Below are 17,803 nucleotides of genomic sequence, written 5' to 3'. Positions count from 1 at the left end.
AGGTGGTGGCCAGACTCTCACCGCCAGGGTCTACTCTAGCTCAGGGTCCAGCTCAACCTCCTCCCCGCGCCACTGGCCCCCAGTCCCCTTCCACCGCCAGGTCAACCCGGGCACTAGGGCAGGAACGGGGTGAGGCAGCAAGTCAAGCTGAGCAAGGCAGGCAAAAGCGAGTCTTGTCTTCATGGGCCGCTCCCAATGACGTCCTTTTTGTGTGCAACTGCTGCAAAAATATCTCAGGCAGAGAAGCAACAGCCCAAAATACTCCCCTACAGCTGCCAAAGTAGCTCAGTTGGGAGAGCATTAGCCTGAAATTCTAAAGGTCCCTGGTTCAATCCCCGGCTTTGACAGGCCCTGTCATCCCTCTTTGCACAGTGGTGGCTTGTTTTCTCAGTTATTATTTGTGGACCCAATATGGCAGGAAGAGAGTGCTAGAGGGGGTGCTGGGCAGTGACAGGCGGGTATAGAGGATGAAAACTCTTCTGTGCAGCTGAGGGAGGGCAGTACCAGGGAAGGGGCACGTGTGAAAGTGGCCATGTGGAAGGGAGTTGGGGGCCCAGGAGGAGGCACTTGATGTTCAGTGCCTTGGAGCAGCTGGGCTTGGACATGGTGGGTGTTCAGGAAATGCACATTAACAACTCTAGGGTAGCTTGATGGGCAGAGGGTGATTGGAGGAAGGGCCCATATCTCTGGTCCTCCAGGCCAGGGAAGAATGATGGGGTTGGAGTCTTTTTCTTCACATTCGCAGTGCGAGTACAGAAGGGGCTGGAGCTCCGACCAGGGAGGGCATTACTGGTGGGCTTTGTGCTCCATGGCACTGGTTACGGCTATATTAGTGTGTATGGTCCCCAGTTAAGGCATGAAAGGAAAGTCCTATGAAGGAACTGGCTCCCTTCTTCTAGACCGCACGGTGTTTGGTGTCGGGGGGGATTTCAATTGTTGCACCGGCCTGAGGACTGCTGGTCCTGTTTTCCCGACCGTCAGAGCAAACTCTTCTATGATGAGCACTACCTGGAGCAGGTCTGTAGTGAGGTCGGCTTAGAGAACGTGTTTCTGCACAGTGGAACCAGTGGAGGGTTGGCAGTAGCCTCCTATTCCTCTGACCCGAGCTCACACCAGCCGCAGAGGGGATACACCTTTCTGCGGGGACAGGCCAGGAGTCGCATTGACCGGATTTCCGTGAAGGAGAGCACATCGACAGCCCAGTGCAGGGTGGTGCCAATGGACTGTTCGGATCACGCAGCTCTCACCGTGTGCTCAATGTGGGCAATTCCCTGACCCAGGGCAGAAGACATTGGAAGATGAACATCCAGAGCTTGCAAGATAAAGGAGCAGGGGGGCGAGGCCTGGAGGTGTTGGCAGAACGGGAAAGCATCAGAGGGTTCTATGGCAACCAGGGGGATTGGTGGGAGTCGGTGAGGGGGGAGTTGGCTGCTTTGTTCCAGCGGCTGGGGAAACACCACAACATTAAAGAAACCAACAGTGCCAAGTCCTGCAGCGTCACCTGTGGGATTTCCACAAGACCATCCAGGCAGGGGAGCCAGTCAGCGTGTGACTGTACGACCGGATCAAGCGACAGCTGCCCGAGTTCCAGGAGATGAGGCTGCAGCTGGCTGATATGAGCGGGAGCATCGAGTGAAGGGAGGAGCAGACTCCCCTGACATTTTTGCAGCCTGCAGGGAATGGAGACAAAGCAGGGGGATGCAGGGACTCAGGGCACGACCCACGGATCCGGTAGTGCAGGACCACAGTCACTGGAGGAGGAGAGAGAGTCCCGCGAGAGGAAGCTGATGGTGGGAAGCAATAAGTGCAGAGTGCAAACCAGCCAAGAGTCACAGGGGTCTAGAAAATGAAATAGCAGCAGGTCCCATGGTGTAATGGGCAGCACTCAGGACTCTGAATCCTGGAATCTGAATTCAAATCTCAGTGGGACCTTGTGGTGATACGTTGCTTTGCTACAAAGCCCTGGAGCTCAATGTGTTTGGCTACCTTCTCTCAGGGTCAACTAGAGGGACCCCCCACTAGAGATACGTCTCTGGTCTGGCTGGTTCAGTGGGCTGGCGGCTATAGGTTGGGGTCCTAGAACTTAACAGTCTGGCTAGAGAGTCCTGTGGATTGATCATATGCTTGTTTCTCGCTGCTTCACCTGATGTCCATAACTTTGGTCCCTGCAGCTGCCACCCTCTTCCTCTTGCCCACATGGCATTTAAAGGAAGGAGGGCCAGGGCCAGGCTTCACAGTCAGGGCTAGGCAGGAGGGAGGCAGAGTCCCAGGCGGGAGCCCAACACACCTCTCCTCCTCTGGGCACCTGGGGTGTTGTTTCCCCCTGTTCAGGCACCCCTGGGGCCCTGCACTTCACACAGCTCTCCCTGATTTCAGCTGTTAGTGAGGGAGCCTCACTGGTAGCGCAGACTGGGCAGTTTCTTGCATGAGAGACACTATCCCAAAGCAGGACTAGTGCTTAGAGCTGGTTATCAGCGATTTCAGATCTGTTGGTCTATAGCAAGACTCTCCATTGAGTCTTAACCAGCTCTGTTATTACACAGGGAAGAACAAAAGGGTCAAATGGGGCCTGGAAGCCTTAAGAAGAATCCACCCCACCGAGTACAACACTTGTCGCTACCTGCTCTCAGCCCCACTGAGAATGTTTTGGGGTCACTCCTTGGCTTTATCAGCCTAGGGGTCTCAGAGAATCCTAATTAACAGGTGCTCCAGTGGCGCAATTGGTTAGCACACAGCACTTATAGGGCAGTGCTGATAGGAACTATGCTGAGGTTGTGAGTTCAAACCTCACCTGGAGCACTGGTTTTCATTAGCCAAGTTTCGTCACCCCCTCATTTGGCCCTGTGGAAGGTAGAATTCCAGCTCTGGGGACCCTCAGGAGGGGGCTGATAAAAATGTCCCCTTCACTTATTACCTCCTTTCCAGGTCAGAATCTACCATCCTTTCTCCCCCCAGCCCCTGTGCCAGGATCCCTCAAGCAGAGCCTGGAGTCCTGCCCCTGGCGTCTGTACTATTGAAAAAGACTAAGTGACAGGGACAAAACACTCAAATCCCACCTGGTGCGGGGAGCCAGGTTTGCTCTTCAAATTCTGTCGTTGGTACATTTCCAGGCCTGGGAATGTCCCACAACAGCATTTAATGGGAAGCTGCCTGCAGAACAGTTACACTGCACAGAGCTCCTGCGGAGGACGGGTGGGAATTAGTAACATTTTGAGGATCGTTTGGGAAATGAGCCTTTGCTGACAAGGTTTGTCTCTGTTCATATTTCACCTTCAGGTGTTATGTTGAGGGATCTTTAGTGTATTTTTGTGAGGTTAATAACTATCTCCTCAACTTTATTTACTCAACTTAAAAATTGGTGTCACTTGATTTTTGCATCTCCCTGTGAAAATACAACTGACACGTGTGGCTTTCTACAGGGGGTCATGATGTTAAAGTTGGGGAATTCAGTCTCTCTACTTCTGTGGGGAGGGTCTTGCTTTTTTACAGCTGCCTCACGGCCAGGCACACTGGGCTGTTAGCTGCACCCACTGTCCTTGCCAGGGGCCCCTGCTGAACCCTGGGGGTTGCACTGCCGTGCTGGGGTGACTCTGCAGGGGGAGAAGCTGCTGTGGAGCAATGTAGAGCAGGTGCAGGAAGGAGATGGGGTCACTATTCTCATTCTGAACTGCACAGTTTTCCAAATTTGGGACTAGATTCATAGACTTAAGGTCAGAAGGGACCATTATGATCATCTAGTCTGACCTCCTGCACAATGCAGGCCACAGAATCTCACTCACCCACTCCTGTAACAAACCCCTAACCTATGTCTGAGTTATTGATGTCCTCAAATTGTGGCTTAAAGACCTCAAGGTGCAGGGAATCCTCCAGCAAGTGACCCGTGCCCCACGCGGCAGAGGAAAGCGAATGTCCGAGAACAATTCTAGGGGAAGGTGAATGCAGAGCAATGACACTGGAGATGCCCAGACCTCCAATAGGGGCAATGTGGAAATTAATAATGGGAAGATCATTTGTGAAATTAGTCGTCACTGACAAGATTTGTCTCTGTTCCTATTTCACGCTATGGTGTTAGTTAGAGGAATCAGGACAGATTTTTACTATGTTAATTAAACACTTAATTTTATTTAATCAAGCCAAAAACTTAGTATCACTTATTTTTTCTCTGTCCTAGCAAGAATGAATTGAATTTTGTGACTTTCTGGAAAGTGCAGCGAGATTAAATGTGGGAAATTCAGTCTCTGTGTTTGTGAGCTGATGTTTTCCTCTCACAGGTCAGTGCCTGCATTGAAATACCCAGAGGGATCTAAGGGCTGGTGTACGCTGGGCACTGAACTGGCAAAGCGATGTCTCCCCGGGTGTGACCCCCCACACAAACTCATAGAGTTAAGGTGACCTAATCCCGGGTTAGTTAGTGCTAAAGAAAAGGAAGAATTGTTCTGTCCATGCAGCTATTAGAGGGATGGGAAAATCCCTCCAGTCACTGTCTACTCCAAAGTGCTATAGCAGTGCCACAGCAGCATTTTAAGTGTAGACAGAGTGAAATTAGATTTATCTCCAGTTCGCACTGTGGATGCTCAGGCACTAAGACTGCAATAATAACAACAGCAGCACAGTGCTTGTGTAGTTGGCAGGATTTGAACCTGCGCAGGGAGACCCCAAAGGATTTCTAATCCATCGCCTTAACCACTCAGCCACAACTACTTGATATGCATCCATTTCACTGCATGATGATTTTGTTCTCACTGAATTGTCACTTCAAATTGTTTGCTCAGACCAGCTTCCCCAGCACACTCACGGCTGTGCATCAGTGTAAGTGTGTCCTTGGGTGAACAGCGAGAATTCCTGCCCATTTCCCTTCCGTCTGGAGCAGCATGAGAGTGTGTTTGTGTGAACGACATTGCTGTAGATTGTTCTTCATTCCCCACTCTGACAATTCAGACAGTCCCTTTCCTAGTCAAATCTCCAGCACATCGTTCCAATAGCAGGGGGCAGGATTTCTCTGGGGCACTGAGGGCTGGTGCGTGAATTCAGCCTTGCATTCCACCCTTGATGTTTCATGGACTAACAACAGCAGCAGAAAGAAAGACCTGAGCCAATATCTCCCTGGCAGGGATGCAGGTGCCACGTCCCCTCTGTCTGACCATCGCCATTGCAGGAGAGAAGGGTTCACTGGAATCGAACGCCCTGGCTCAGACCAGAGACACAGGGAGGTTTTGCTGTTTATGGATCTGTGCAAAGGAAATTTTGTCTCTGTGTGAAACTGAGGTCTGAAATGAAACGTCCACATGGTGGCCCAATGCTCTATGGAATGTGGGTGAAGGACTCGGGCTGAGAAATGATTTAACAGGGGTTTGTTTCAATTTATTGCCCTGATTAAAATCAATGGCTAAAAGGCAGCCACTGTTGTTAGTACTTGTACCTGTGTAGGGACACCCCAGTGGGTGTCAAGTCCATTGCCTTCACCAGGGGCAGTCGATTATTTTATCAAGGTACAAATTTCTTGGTCAAGGCCTGGACTCCAGAGAAAACAATACACTGCTGATAAGAAGAAGTACATCAAAAGATTTTGCAGCCACCATGGGCATAACTATGATGTGTCGTGTTTCACTCTTTATACCTGGCGCCACCTCCTTTCCCTTTGGCCTTGTAGTTGACTAAGGGCAAAGCTGAACATCTCCTCAGATACCAGGGAGTGTTTATGTCCATTCCTGCGAGCTACACAGGGGTTTGATGTTGCTGCTTTCAGTCCTCTGGCTCTGGCGGGATAAGGAACAATTCAGGCTGTCACTGAACTGAAGGAGGAAGATCAGTTTTTGACAGGGAGAGGGACGCCTCCTCTTAAAGGTGTTTGTCTGGCTGGCAGTCCTGGTCCCCAGGTCTCGCCCATTGGGATCCAGCAGTTTTGGGACCAGGTCACTCCCTTGGCCCCACCTGCCGCTCCCAGGCGCTCCCCCCTCAGGGGCCATATCAGTGCAGCGGAGCTGAGCAGCATCTGCCTGCTCGCTCCAGTGGCTGCCGGCCCCTCTCCATGGCAGGGCAGGGTGGGGCTGTGCCTCCGCGCGCTGCCCCTGCCTGATCACCCCTGTGGCCAATGGGACACTGTGGGGGTGATGCCTGGGGGCAGCAGCACACGGAGGCCCCCCAGCCCACTCCGCCTTGGAGCCTCTGGTAAGTGCTGCATCCCTGACCCCCTTCCTGAGCCTGCACCCCCACCTCCTCCTCATATACTCACTCCCACCCCCAAACTCCCTCCCAGAGCCTGCACCCCCTCCCTCCCCACCCCCAGCCCCCAAACTCCCTCCCAGACCCTGCACCCCTCCTGAATGCCAATCCCCAGCCCCAACCCAGGGCCTGCACCCTAGACCTCCTCCCCCCACCCAAACTCCCTCCCAGAGCCTTAGGCAGGTGGAGGGTGGAGTTTTGGGGGGCGGGTTCTGGGCAGTATGAGTGACATTATTGGCCCACTGGGAGGACTGCAGGACTGGCCCTGGCCCTAAGGTAAATTGTGGTTGAGACTCTGCTTTAAGGGATTGGAGCAATGCTGGAGAGACTGACGGGCAGGGAGCTGGGGAGCTGTGTGTGCTCCAAGGAGAGTTGTTGTTGTGCTCTGGTGACACGGAGCGGGGGTGGGGAGTTTGTAAGCTGTGGTGTTTGTACAGAGATAAAGTTTACTAACCCCCAGGTTAAAAACTGTTCCTGCTCTGGGCTATACAGGACACTCTCTGTTGTGAGTGTAGGTCAGTGGGTGAATGTTTCCCTGAAGGGTAATAGGTTCCTACTTCCAAGCCAAATGATTCCCTTTAAAAACTTTTTCGAATGAAAATCAATTTCCAGACCCATCTCCAGTATGTTCAGGAGTTCGCTGAATGGGGGCAGGGGGCTTGAAATGAATTTAAACACTCAGCATTTTCCTGTGCAAATGAATAAAGACCTAGCAGAGCTGTCCAGCAGCTGAAATCAGTTAAAGTCCTCGGCATCTCTCAGAGGGACACTCGGTAGCTGAGGCAGGTGGGACACCTCTGTGGTGATGACAGGTGAAAAAATGCTGGATTCAATGAAAGCTGAGACCATAGGAGGGGAAGGTGAACGGCGGCAACACACAGGGTCATAACACTCAGACACGGGGCTTCGCTGTCACTGCCCCTGTGTTTTCCATTATTTCTATCCTAAGGAACACACCCTCCCCCTCCCCCACACACTGTCACACACAACCTTCTCCCCTTGAGCCCCATCCCACCCCTCCCCCTCTCCCTCTCCCCCACACACGCCATGGGACACAGCCTCTCGGTGCCTCACCCAGATGGGGGCTTGTCTCTGCATCTCCCCAACAGGGGAGCAGAGAGCCGAAAGGGCCACAGGAGACCAATGGAGCTAGGCAGGGATAGAAAAGACTTCCCTTCCCTTCCCTTCTCAAGAGTCCCGTTAATCTCACCCATGAGACATTCCACCCCCGGGTGGGCTCAAAGCACCAACCTTCCCCTCAGCAACGGAAGGGGGAACCAGCTCTATCACATGGAAGGAGGCTCCCCACCTCTGCTGCTGCCATCCTGCAGCCTTTAATATGGATTTGTTTTAGCTAATGCACCCCCCCGCCAACTCTGCTAATCCATCCATGAAACATGGAGACAAGCTCCTGAAAGCAGAGTCCAGGGGTGCAATGGGTTAGTGCCCAGGACTTACAGAGCAGTGCTGAGTGGAGTCATGCTGAACTTGTGAGTTTAAACCTCAGCTACAGCACTAATTTCCTTTAAGCAAATGGCTTCTGCCAATCATTTTGCCCTGCAGAAAATACAGTCGCAGCTCAGAAGACACCAAGGTCCCCTTGCTTTACAGAGAGCAGGGCAGATTCCACAGATCTACCAGGCTCTGCTCTCCACCAGCCGCCTGTGTCAGGAGGGGTCAGGCAGAGCCCAGAGCACTGCCCCCGACTCCCCCTCAGTCTTTGCTCCCCAAACCACCTGTGTGCTCACACTCTTCGCTGTGAGACTCAAACCCTGCCTGGCTTTCTGTATGTTGGGGGTTTTTTTTGGTCTGTCGTGTTGATGTGCATGTGGGTCCTGTGTGATTTTTGTAGATGCCTTGCATAGTTTTGTGTGAATGCATGGGTGTCTGTATGACTTTTGCATGCAGATTGTTTTTTGCTAAGTATTGTTTTGGTATGTGGTTTTTGTGCTTTCCTGTTGTGGGCTTTTGCTGTATTTTTTTGGTTTGGATTTGTTCTGTTTTGTGTGGCTTTCCCTTATGTGTATATGGCTCTGTGTGCTGTGTGGGTTTGGTTTTTGTTTATGTCTGTGTGGGCCTGTGCAGTCTGTGATGGTCTCTTTCTCTCTGTTTGTATCTTCAAGTGTAAATTCACTGGAACTTTTCAAACTCTCCACAGCTTTGCCAATTTTCACCAGGAATTTTACTCATTAACAAATTCTCACTTGTTCCCTACCAGTTGGTGACCATTGCCCCAGGGGCCTGTCAGTCTCAGGGTCCTGATTTCCCATTGACCCTTCCCCCTTCTATTGGGACTGGGAACTAGCCAACCAAAAAAACCCCACTCAGTTTTAGTAAAGGGCCAACAGTCCCCTTACACAACCTGGGCCTGTGAGGGAGGGAGAGCTCAGTGGTTTGAGTACTGGCCTGCTAAACCCAGGTGTGTGAGCTCAGTCCTTGAGATGAGCCATTTAGGGATCTGGGATAAAAATCTGTCTGCGGATTGGCCCTGCTTTGAGCAGGGGGTTGGACTAGATACCTCCTGAGGTCCCTTCCAACCCTGGTATTCTATGATAGGGTCACCAATGTTCAGAAACACTAGCACAAGCTGGGCCCATGGTGTAATGGTTGGCATGCTGGAATCTGAGTTCAAATCTCAGTGGGACCTTATGGTAAATCCCTGGAGATCCAAGTGCTTTCCTATCTCCAGCTGTATGAAAATGAGTTGTTTACCTTGTGCTGAGTGACTCATACCCACTGGAGCCAGGTCTTTGGTTGGAATGGGGTCTAGAAGTGGCTATGGTTTGACTGGGTGTTTGGGATTTCTGATGCCCACAAGTTTGGCCCTTGTGCTTTCTACCACACTTTTCCTCTTGCCCACATGGCGCTTGAAGAAAGGAGTGTCAGGGCTGGGATTGATAGTCAGGGCTAGGCAGGAGGGAGGAAGAGCCCCAGGCTGGAGCTTGCACCCCAGAGCCCTCACCCCCGTGCCCCAGCCCAGAGCTTCCTCCCACACCTGGAACTCCTCATCCCTGCCCTCACCCCAGAGCCCTCACCCCGTCCTGGACCCCGACCCCCTGCCTCAACCCACAGCCCCCTCCTGCACTCTGAATCCCTCGGCCCCACCCTGCAGCCTGGAGCCCCCTCCTCCACCCCAAACCCCTCATCTCCCCACAGCTCCCACGGGCAGACCCTGGAGCTCCCAGCAGCCATGGGTGGCCGGGGAGCCCCCACAGCCCCACCCCACTGCGTATGGACCCTGCAGCTCCTACGAGTGGACCCCAGAGCTCCCAGCCGCTGCGGATGGACCCAGGATTTCCCAACAGGCCTTGATGGCGTGAGGACCCTGCAGCCCCACGTCACTGCTCACAGACCCTGCAGCGCCGAAGCCCCTGGAGCTCCCGGCCGCGCCAGGCAGGAGAGGAGCCCCCAGCGCTCAGACACCGCAGGCAGAGCCCGGAGCTCCCAGTCACCGGGGGGGGGGGTGAGGAGAAGCCGCAGCCCCCGGCCATTGCAGGTGGCCCCGCAGCTCCCAGCCGCCGCGGGTGGACGCCAGAGCCCCCAGCTGCCATCGGGACCCCGCGGCCCCTGGCCGCCCCGGGCAGGACCCGTCACCCCGCGACCGGCAGGAAACAGCCGCGCGCGGAAGCGCCTCGCACCCTGTGACCCCCCCCCCGGCGCTGCGGCTTCTCGCCAGGCAGCGCTGAGCTCTGAGCGCACAAGGCCCTGGCGGCTCCGCCCTGCATCGCTGTCAGACAACGTCACCAATGGGAGCTGAGCCTGTCAGAAACGTCAGTAGGGGAGGGCCCAATGGGAGACCAGCTTTCAGAGACCTGCCCCGCACGAGGGCCAATGGCAGATCAGCTGTCAGAAAACACTACGCAGGACAGCACCAGCCAACCAGGAACCGCCCCTGATCTCAAGGATCCAAACAGCCCCGCCCCCACCTGTCCTATGCCCCATTGCAGCAGCCAGCACCCGGGGCTAGTATCACACCCCCAAAGTAGAGTCTCAAATCCCCTCCCCCACCACTGCTCTTCATTAGATAACGAGAACCCCACCCAGGCACCAAAAAAGAAAGGGGGGGGGGGGGGGAACTTTCTGCTTTCCTCCTCCACCACCCCCGCAGCCCCTTCCCCATGTCTGGCCACACGCTCCCAGCTCAGGGTGACCACACTCTCCGTCGGGGCAGGCTCTGCTCAGCCCGGCTCCCCACAGCCTGCACTAAACATGTGGGGCCCAACCCCAAAACTTACTCATATTTTACCCCAATGGCCCGAAACTGCCGCTTTTAATATGCAAATAAGGTGCTGCCACACTCAGGCCACACCCGAGCTCTGCCGTGGAGCCACCCAGCAGAGAACCAGGTGATATTTAAATTAGCCAGGACGCCGCTCAGTCATTTCCCTCTGCTCCCAACAGGTGGCGCCGGAGAGCTCCGAGCTCGCTCACTTCCCTTTCTCACGTCGGCTTCAGCCCCCGGGTTACAAACGCACCAACCGGGGAGCAGGAGTGTGGGGCTGCTCCAGGGTGACCAGATGCCCCATGTTTAAAGGGACAGGCCGGTCTGGGAGTACTTTTTCTTATATAGGAGCCTATTACCCCCCCACCACTGTCCCGTTTTCCACAGTTTTTTCAAGGTCACACTATGAGGCTGCTCTGCGGGGACGGACTTGCACACTTGGGAGCCATCAGCCGGATCAGCGTGCCTGGGAAGCTGCGTCCCTCCAGAGGCGCTTGGGAAGCCAAAGGGGCCGTGGGTGAGTTTGTGATGAGGTGAGTGTGAAGTGTGGAAGGGGGAGGGTGGCAAGAGGAGGTTTTGAGAGGAAGAAAGGTGCTGCTGAGCTGGTAGGTGAGGGCAAGGTCCCAGGCGGGTGTTGTGTGAGGAGCTGTGTAGGCCCCGAAAAGCGTCCTGCTGGGCAAGGGCAGGTGAGGAGGGCCAGGGCTTTTCCCAGGGCTGTTGCTGCGGCCAAAGCCTTTGGGAAGCAGAAGAGGGCCAGGGGTGCTGTTGCCTGCTGGGGCCCATGCGACGGTGTAGGTGTACGCTGACCATAGCTGGTCTGTGGGAGCTGGGGCCACTCACCGTGCCCCTTTCCTCGTTAGTATAGTGGTGAGTATCCCCGCCTGTCACGCGGGAGACCGGGGTTTGATTCGCTGGCGGGGAGGGTGACCCCTTTTCAAGGGGGGAACAAAGAAATCCCTGGCCTGCCCACCCCATGCCTTCCATTCTCCTTCTACGGCCACTTCCCTTCACACCGCGCACTGATGACTTTCACCTCCAGAGAGACAATTACCTCGCAAGGACACGCTGGCCCTAGCCAAAGCCTCTCCCTGGCCTTCCGCCTTCGGGGCCTGCACGTGTGGCACGTTTCAGAGCGGCAAAGGGAAATAGGCTGGCCAGGGGCATGAGGACAATGGCCCAGACAAACGGGGAGGGACCTGGTCCAGGGGTGGAGGAAGACAGAAAAAGGGACAGGCATGGGATTGGCTTCCTGTCTTTTTTCCTTTGCTCAGCATTTGACCTGTGACTGTAATGGGGAGACTTGAGAAAGACCTGTGGCTGCCGGCGAAGTAGGTGGCCGCCCCGAGAGCACAGAGCTGAGCATTTTCCAGTGTGCTGCTTCCTGTACCCCCAGCACCTGGCCTTGATCGTATAGTGCTTAGTACTCTGCGCCGTGGCCGCAGCAACCTCGGTTCAAATCCGGGTCACGGCATTGCTTTTTGGTGGGGAGGGGCTATCCTGCAGCACGCCTTGTGGTTTTTCCATCCTGGTGTTACAGAGATAGTGTACTTTCTTTCTTTCTTTTAATAAAATCCTTTTCTTTTTAGAACCTGATTGATTTCTTCCCTTGTTTGGATTTTCAGGGGAAGTGGAGGGGGAAAAGTGAATCCCTCTTTGTTTGATTCAAGGAGTTTGAATCAAGGTATCTTTCCCAACAACTAGGAGAGGGGGAAGAAGGTGGGGGAATGGTTTATTTCCCTTAGGGTTACGAGTCAAGGAGTTTGGATCTGTGTTCCCCAGGGAAGGTTTGGGGGAACAGGGCATGTGCTAGACACTGGAACTTCCAGAGGGTGGCAGCTTTACCAGATCTAAACTAGGATTTAAGTTGAGAGGGGCCCATGCAGGTCCCCATCTTGTGGATGCTAAAGTTCGAAGTGGGGAATAAACATATGACGGGGCGATGCCCGCATTCTCCCAGCCTGTCGACTAAGGGCTCCTGATGAGCGTGGTGGACGGGAAATTCGGCCATCTGACTTTTGGCCTTGCTGCCCGTAGCGGTCAGGCCGAAAAATCAAAAGCCATCCTCCCCAGGCCCACAGGGGCTCCTCTGCACCATCTTGCCTCCACGAGTGCCGCACTCTGACCAGCTGAACCAGGCAAGCCACGGGAAACTTTTCAAGGTCTTCCCCTGGTGTGGGCTTGGATGCGAAAAGCACCTGGCCGTTCATCAGCTGTTGCAAGAAGTGTGCAGAGTAGGAGTAGCGATGGGGCTGTAGCTTTCCACAGCATCTCAATTTGGGCAGCTTTCCATTCCCCTTTTCTGTGTAATGTCCCTCCCACGGGTTTCACTTGCGGAGCTGTACGACTCTGGCAGGGTGGCCATTTAGAAATCTTTTCCTTGCTTTTCTTTTTCGCCTGGCCCCAGCGTTAGGACCGTTTGGGTGTTTCAGTGGGTGTGTTTTCCCATTGGGAGGCATTTGGAAGTTTGGAAGGGGAGCCGAAAGAGGAGTCTTTTTCACAAGCAAGTTGGCTTTCTGCACAGGTAGGGCCCTTGGCCGTAAAGCTTAGCTCCATCAGTGCGTCTGCATGGGGTTCCTCCAGTGCCTCAAGAGCCCGTGCTAAACTCTCGGTGTGGGCGTTTGGCTTGCGCCAGTCAGAGTGCCGTGCCTGCGTCTTCCCAGGGCCGGCTCCCGTGAGGCGCGCATAACTTGGGAGGAAAGGGGTAGAAGAGAAAGCAAGTGAAGCTGACTTCGAGTGGTGGTGCCCCTGGGCAGAGTGGTCCTCCTGCTCCTTCCTGTCGGAGGGGTGGGCTCGAGTGTGGGCTTGGGGGGTCTGGCTGTGGGCGGTGGGAGGATGGTGTCCAGGGAAGTCCCAAAGGTCACCCTGCGCCGGCGGAGTGTGAAGCCTCTCCCCTAGGTTGGGGTGCCGAGTATTAAGCCTTCCTCTGTGGCTTGGGCTGGGGAGCGTGATCCGGCGTCGGGTACATTTGGGTGGAGCTGGCGGCCGGCAAGAATTTGGGCCATCGGGTCAACCCTCTGTGGACACTGGGGGCGAGCCGGCAGGCCTGCGATTTTGGCTTCGCGGGCGGGCAGCTCAAGCCTGGCCTCCTATGAGCCTGGAAGGCAGCCGGCCGGGCTCACCCGTCTCCAAGTTCCTTTCAGGCAGCAGGTGGAGCGAGGTGCCCAGGGAGGGGAGCCCAAGGAAGTGTCAGGAGCTTGGTCCTGCCCGGCGCCTGCGCCCAGCAGGGCTCTTGCCAGCTCCAGGCCCACCTGCTTTTGGCCTCTGCCACCCCTAGCAGTCAGCCAAAAGAGCTGTAGCCACCCTCTTCCTCCTGGAGTGGCCAGCATGGGGCTTGAACCCATGACCTTGGCGTTATTAGCACCACGCTCTAACCAACTGAGCTAGCCAGCCAACGACAAGGCCGGCCTTGCCTGACCCTTTTGGAAGGAGTCACTGGCTGGCGCGGGGAACGATGTGGCCTCCGTTATCAAATGGATGGATTGAGACACCACCTGCCAAGGTAGGGGAATTAGCTCAAGTGGTAGAGCGCTCGCTTTGCATGCGAGATGCAGCGGGATCAATGCCCGCATTCTCCAGCGGCAAGGCAGCCCCAGGACCTTCTTCTAGAAGCCATGGACAGTCAGCCGGCTCAGCTCCTCCAGTGGCCTCCATCCCTCTCCCCGCTTGGCCTCCCAAAAAGCCAGCCCTTGCGGAGCACAAAGCTCTTCCTCCCCAGCCCTTCTCCCCCTTGCGCTGACTGGGAGGCTGGAGACAGCTGGGGGAAGTTAGCTCAAATGGAAGAGCAGGGGAGAAGTAGTCAGACCCATACACACATTCTCCAGCCTGCTCTGCTCTGCTTTGCTCTGCTGGGCTGGGCTTTAGTGGGGGATCTGCACCTTTCTTTCTGAGCTCTCACTGGAGCACAATCCCTTTCCTCCTCCCTCCCTGCTAGTCTACGCCAAGCTCATTGGCCGGGAGGGAGAGCCACTCAAATACAGAATTACTCACATCCCAGGGGTCCATGAAGGGAATGAGGAGATGGGCGGGGTGGCACGCGATACCAGCTCAGCTGAGACTGTGAGACCTCGCAGCCTCCTGATCTCAGGCAGCATGGCAGCCGTGGAGCAGAGCAGAGCACGCAGACAGCTTGGAGACAGCCAAAGCGGGGAAGGGCTGCGTTGGTCTGGAAGAGGGAGTGGGTGGCTGTCTATCCTGGGGGAGGCAGGGTCGCTTTGCTGTATGCTGGGCCAGGGGCCAGGGAGTCTGCTAGAGTTGCTGAGCTGGGCCTGCTCCGGGCTTTGCTTGGGTTAGAGGAAAGTGGTGAAGATAAGAACGGCCCTCCTGGGTGAGACCGATGGTCCAGCTAGGCCACTATCCCGTCTTCTGACAGTAACCGATGCCAGGCGCTTCAGAGGCAATGGCCAGAGCAGGCAATCGTCAAGTGATCTATCCCTGCGTTGTCTTCTGAAGCTTGGTGCTTGTTTCAGGGGCTAACTCTCAGCCCAGACACACTCCAGGGAGGGAGCGTTGGTGTTTGTGCCGACGAGCGTGGCTGGGACTCGGACCCCCTTCCCCAGCTCTGGGTAGCGCCCCGCCCCCATTTCAGGCTGTGTTCTGCTTAAGGCCACAGAGCTCTTGCCTTTTTTTGCCCGGTGCCTGAGAGTCAGGCCAGCTGCAGGGAATTAGCTCAAGCGGCAGAGCGCTCGCTTTGCATGCGAGAGGTAGTGGGGGACGCTGCCCGCATTCTCCGAGCCTGTCGACTAAGGGCTGCTGATGAGCGTGGTGGACGGGAGAGTCGGCCATCTGACTTTTGGCCTTGCTGCCCGTAGCAGTCAAGCCGAAAAATCAAAAGCCATCCTCCCCAGGCCCACAGCCACCCAGGGGCTCCTCTGCACCATCTTGCATGAGCCGGTGGAAGTGGAGCCTGGAACTGAGCTGATGTGCTGAGGGTTATTTGCACTGTGCGCTTCACATGGAGGTGAAAACACGGGGCACAGATCTTTGAGCACAACCCTCATCCTGAGGAATGGTGGCGGTGGGACGGGGCTGCATAAAGAGAGACCGGCTCTCCCTGGCAGGGCTGCAGTGGCTCTTCACAGGGGCAGTCCCACGGCCAATTGGTACCAGAGTTTTGCCGGCCTCCTTTCGTGGGCTGACCTGGCTCCTCTCTCTTTAGGGAGACTGGTGACCCCAAACTTTCCAGAAACCATCATAGCGAGGCCAACCTGACCACAGACACCTGCTCAGCACCCCGGGTTGCAGCCCTGAACCCTGGCAATCAGCTACGCCCAGCTGCCCACCCAACAAGTGTTACACGCAGGAGCCTTCGTGCCCCGTGTGTTCAGGTCCTTCCCAGCGCCAGCTTTAAACTCCGCTGCTCAGTTCTAAGCTTTGGCCACACGGGGGCAGCGTGGAGCTCAGCCAACGCCTCCCGTTGCTGGTTGCGTTTCCCGCTCCTCGTGGCAGGTTCACACCCCGCAGGCAGATCTCTGAATCGGAGCCGAACAGTTCCCCAAATCCAGCGCTTTAGCAGCAGCTTTGCTAGGAAAGCGCTGACGTCCCCAAGTAAAGTAAGAGCCAGAGCGCGGTGTCCAGGATCTTCTATTGGGCCCCTCACCGCGGTGTCTGTCAGGCGCAAGGAGAAACCAGGGAAATGTTTTCATGGCGTTTAAGGGCAGAAGGGGCCATTAGCTCAGCTAGTCTGAGCCCCGAATAACACAGAATTACACCATGACACACATTGATCCCACAGACCTTAGACAGATCAAAGCGTTTCAGCCCTCAGGAAGGAGGCTAAACTGGGTGCCAGAGGCAGCGAACCAGGGCCCCCCAAGGCAATGGCAGGGAGCTGACAAGGTGAAATATGCCCCGATGATCCCAGCAGGCGACCCACCCCCATGCTGCAGAGCTGGGAGTCCCTGTTCCTCCTGCCCTTAAGAATCTCTGGTGGTAAGTGGGTCCCCCAGTTCCCCAGATAAGAATCCTCCATGTGGTTTCCCTGGCTTCACCTCCAAATAAGTACATTGTGTGGAGGGAGTGGGAGGAAGGTTGTCTGGCAGATCTGTAAAGGGGAACTGTGTCTCCCTGTCTGGCCCAGGCTCCTGGGAGGAAGTGATCTCAGTGTGTCTGGCTGTCTCCATTCCTCCCACCCATAAGAATCCCTGGTGTGTGGGTGCACCCTAGACCATTAAGGATCTCTGGGGGGTGGGTGTCTCTCTCCCCTAGTCAGGATCTCTGGGGCGTGCCTGTATAAAAAGAGACTTTGACTCACCCAGGCTGGGGTGCCATCATGGAACAGACCAGGTCCTTCTGTGGAGGGTTTACGTTCCTTCAAGGCCGTGATCTCAGTGTGTGTGGGTGTCCCTGTCCCTTCAACCCTTAACAATCCCCGGTGCATTGGTGCGCCGGGCCCCATTACAATCCCCTCTGTCTTACTCCCCATGAGGGATCTGGTGGATGTCGGTGTTCCCCATGTTACTGGGGGTGTCTGGTGCCCCTGTCCCTCCTGGTTAATAGTGGAGTGTGTGGGTGACCCCCCGCCCGTTAAGGATCCGTGTTGTGTGGATGCCCCCGTTCTTCTCATTAAGAATGGTGCAACGGAGCATAAGGGTGTGTCCCCCACCCCATGAACTAGCTCCCGTGTGTGGTTTCCCCTGACCCCATCCAGGATCTGTGGTGTGTGGGTGTCGCTGTTTCTATTTTCAAGATCTGTGTTGCAGGGGACAACACAAGTCAGAATCCCCATCCTGTGGGTGCTCCCATCCCCCCAGCCAGGCTCTGCGGGGTAGGGGTGTCTATGCATCCGAAGAAGTGAGCTGCAGCTCACGAAAGCTCATGCTAAAATAAATTTGTTAGTCTTTAAGGTGCCACAAGTACTCCTGTTCTTTTTGCGGATACAGACTAACACGGCTGCTACTCTGAAACCTGTAAAAAGAGACCGTGTCTCACTGTCTTGCCCAGGCTACGCTGCAGGGGCTATTCACAGGTGCGATCCCACTACTGATCAGCACAAGAGTTTTGACCTGCTCCGTTTCCGACCTGGGCCGGTTCACCCCTCCTTAGGCAACCTGGGGACCCCAAGCTTCCCCGGGATCACCATATTGATGCTGAACTTAGTGCGGACACCTGATCAGCACAGCCCCTTACAGCCCAGAACTCCGCCGGCCTCAGCCTCCCCAGGAGCTGGGATGACAGGCGCCAGCCACAGAGCCCGGCTTGTTTTGTGGCCTGGCAGCTGGAGCTTTAAACTCTGCTTGTGAGCTCTGTGCCTTGGCCAGACGGGGACAGCCTGGGACTGGGAAATGCTCCTGCTTCCCCCGTCCCCGTCTCATGTCGAGCTGCAGGTGCCGCTGTCCTGCCAGGTAAGATCCCGGCTGTTTC

At 55.5% G+C, this 17,803-nt stretch overlaps 3 non-coding genes across 3 annotated transcripts; 1 reads left to right on the top strand and 2 right to left on the bottom strand.

Moving 5' to 3' along the window:
- The first annotated feature begins 2,705 nt into the window (after positions 1 to 2,705).
- On the top strand, positions 2,706 to 2,799 carry TRNAI-UAU. Its single transcript has 2 exons — positions 2,706 to 2,743; positions 2,764 to 2,799. It is a non-coding gene; the product is annotated as a tRNA-Ile (tRNA).
- Positions 2,800 to 4,619: 1,820 nt separating this feature from the next.
- Positions 4,620 to 4,701, bottom strand: TRNAS-AGA. The gene has a single exon. It is a non-coding gene; the product is annotated as a tRNA-Ser (tRNA).
- Positions 4,702 to 13,760: 9,059 nt separating this feature from the next.
- On the bottom strand, positions 13,761 to 13,834 carry TRNAI-AAU. Its single transcript has one exon. It is a non-coding gene; the product is annotated as a tRNA-Ile (tRNA).
- Between the last annotated feature and the right edge of the window lie 3,969 nt (positions 13,835 to 17,803).

This window comes from Mauremys mutica, unplaced genomic scaffold (genome assembly GCF_020497125.1).
Source record: "Mauremys mutica isolate MM-2020 ecotype Southern unplaced genomic scaffold, ASM2049712v1 Super-Scaffold_100270, whole genome shotgun sequence".
In the NCBI taxonomy this organism is placed as follows: Eukaryota; Metazoa; Chordata; order Testudines; family Geoemydidae; genus Mauremys; species Mauremys mutica.
This window is presented reverse-complemented; position numbering and strand designations above follow the sequence as displayed.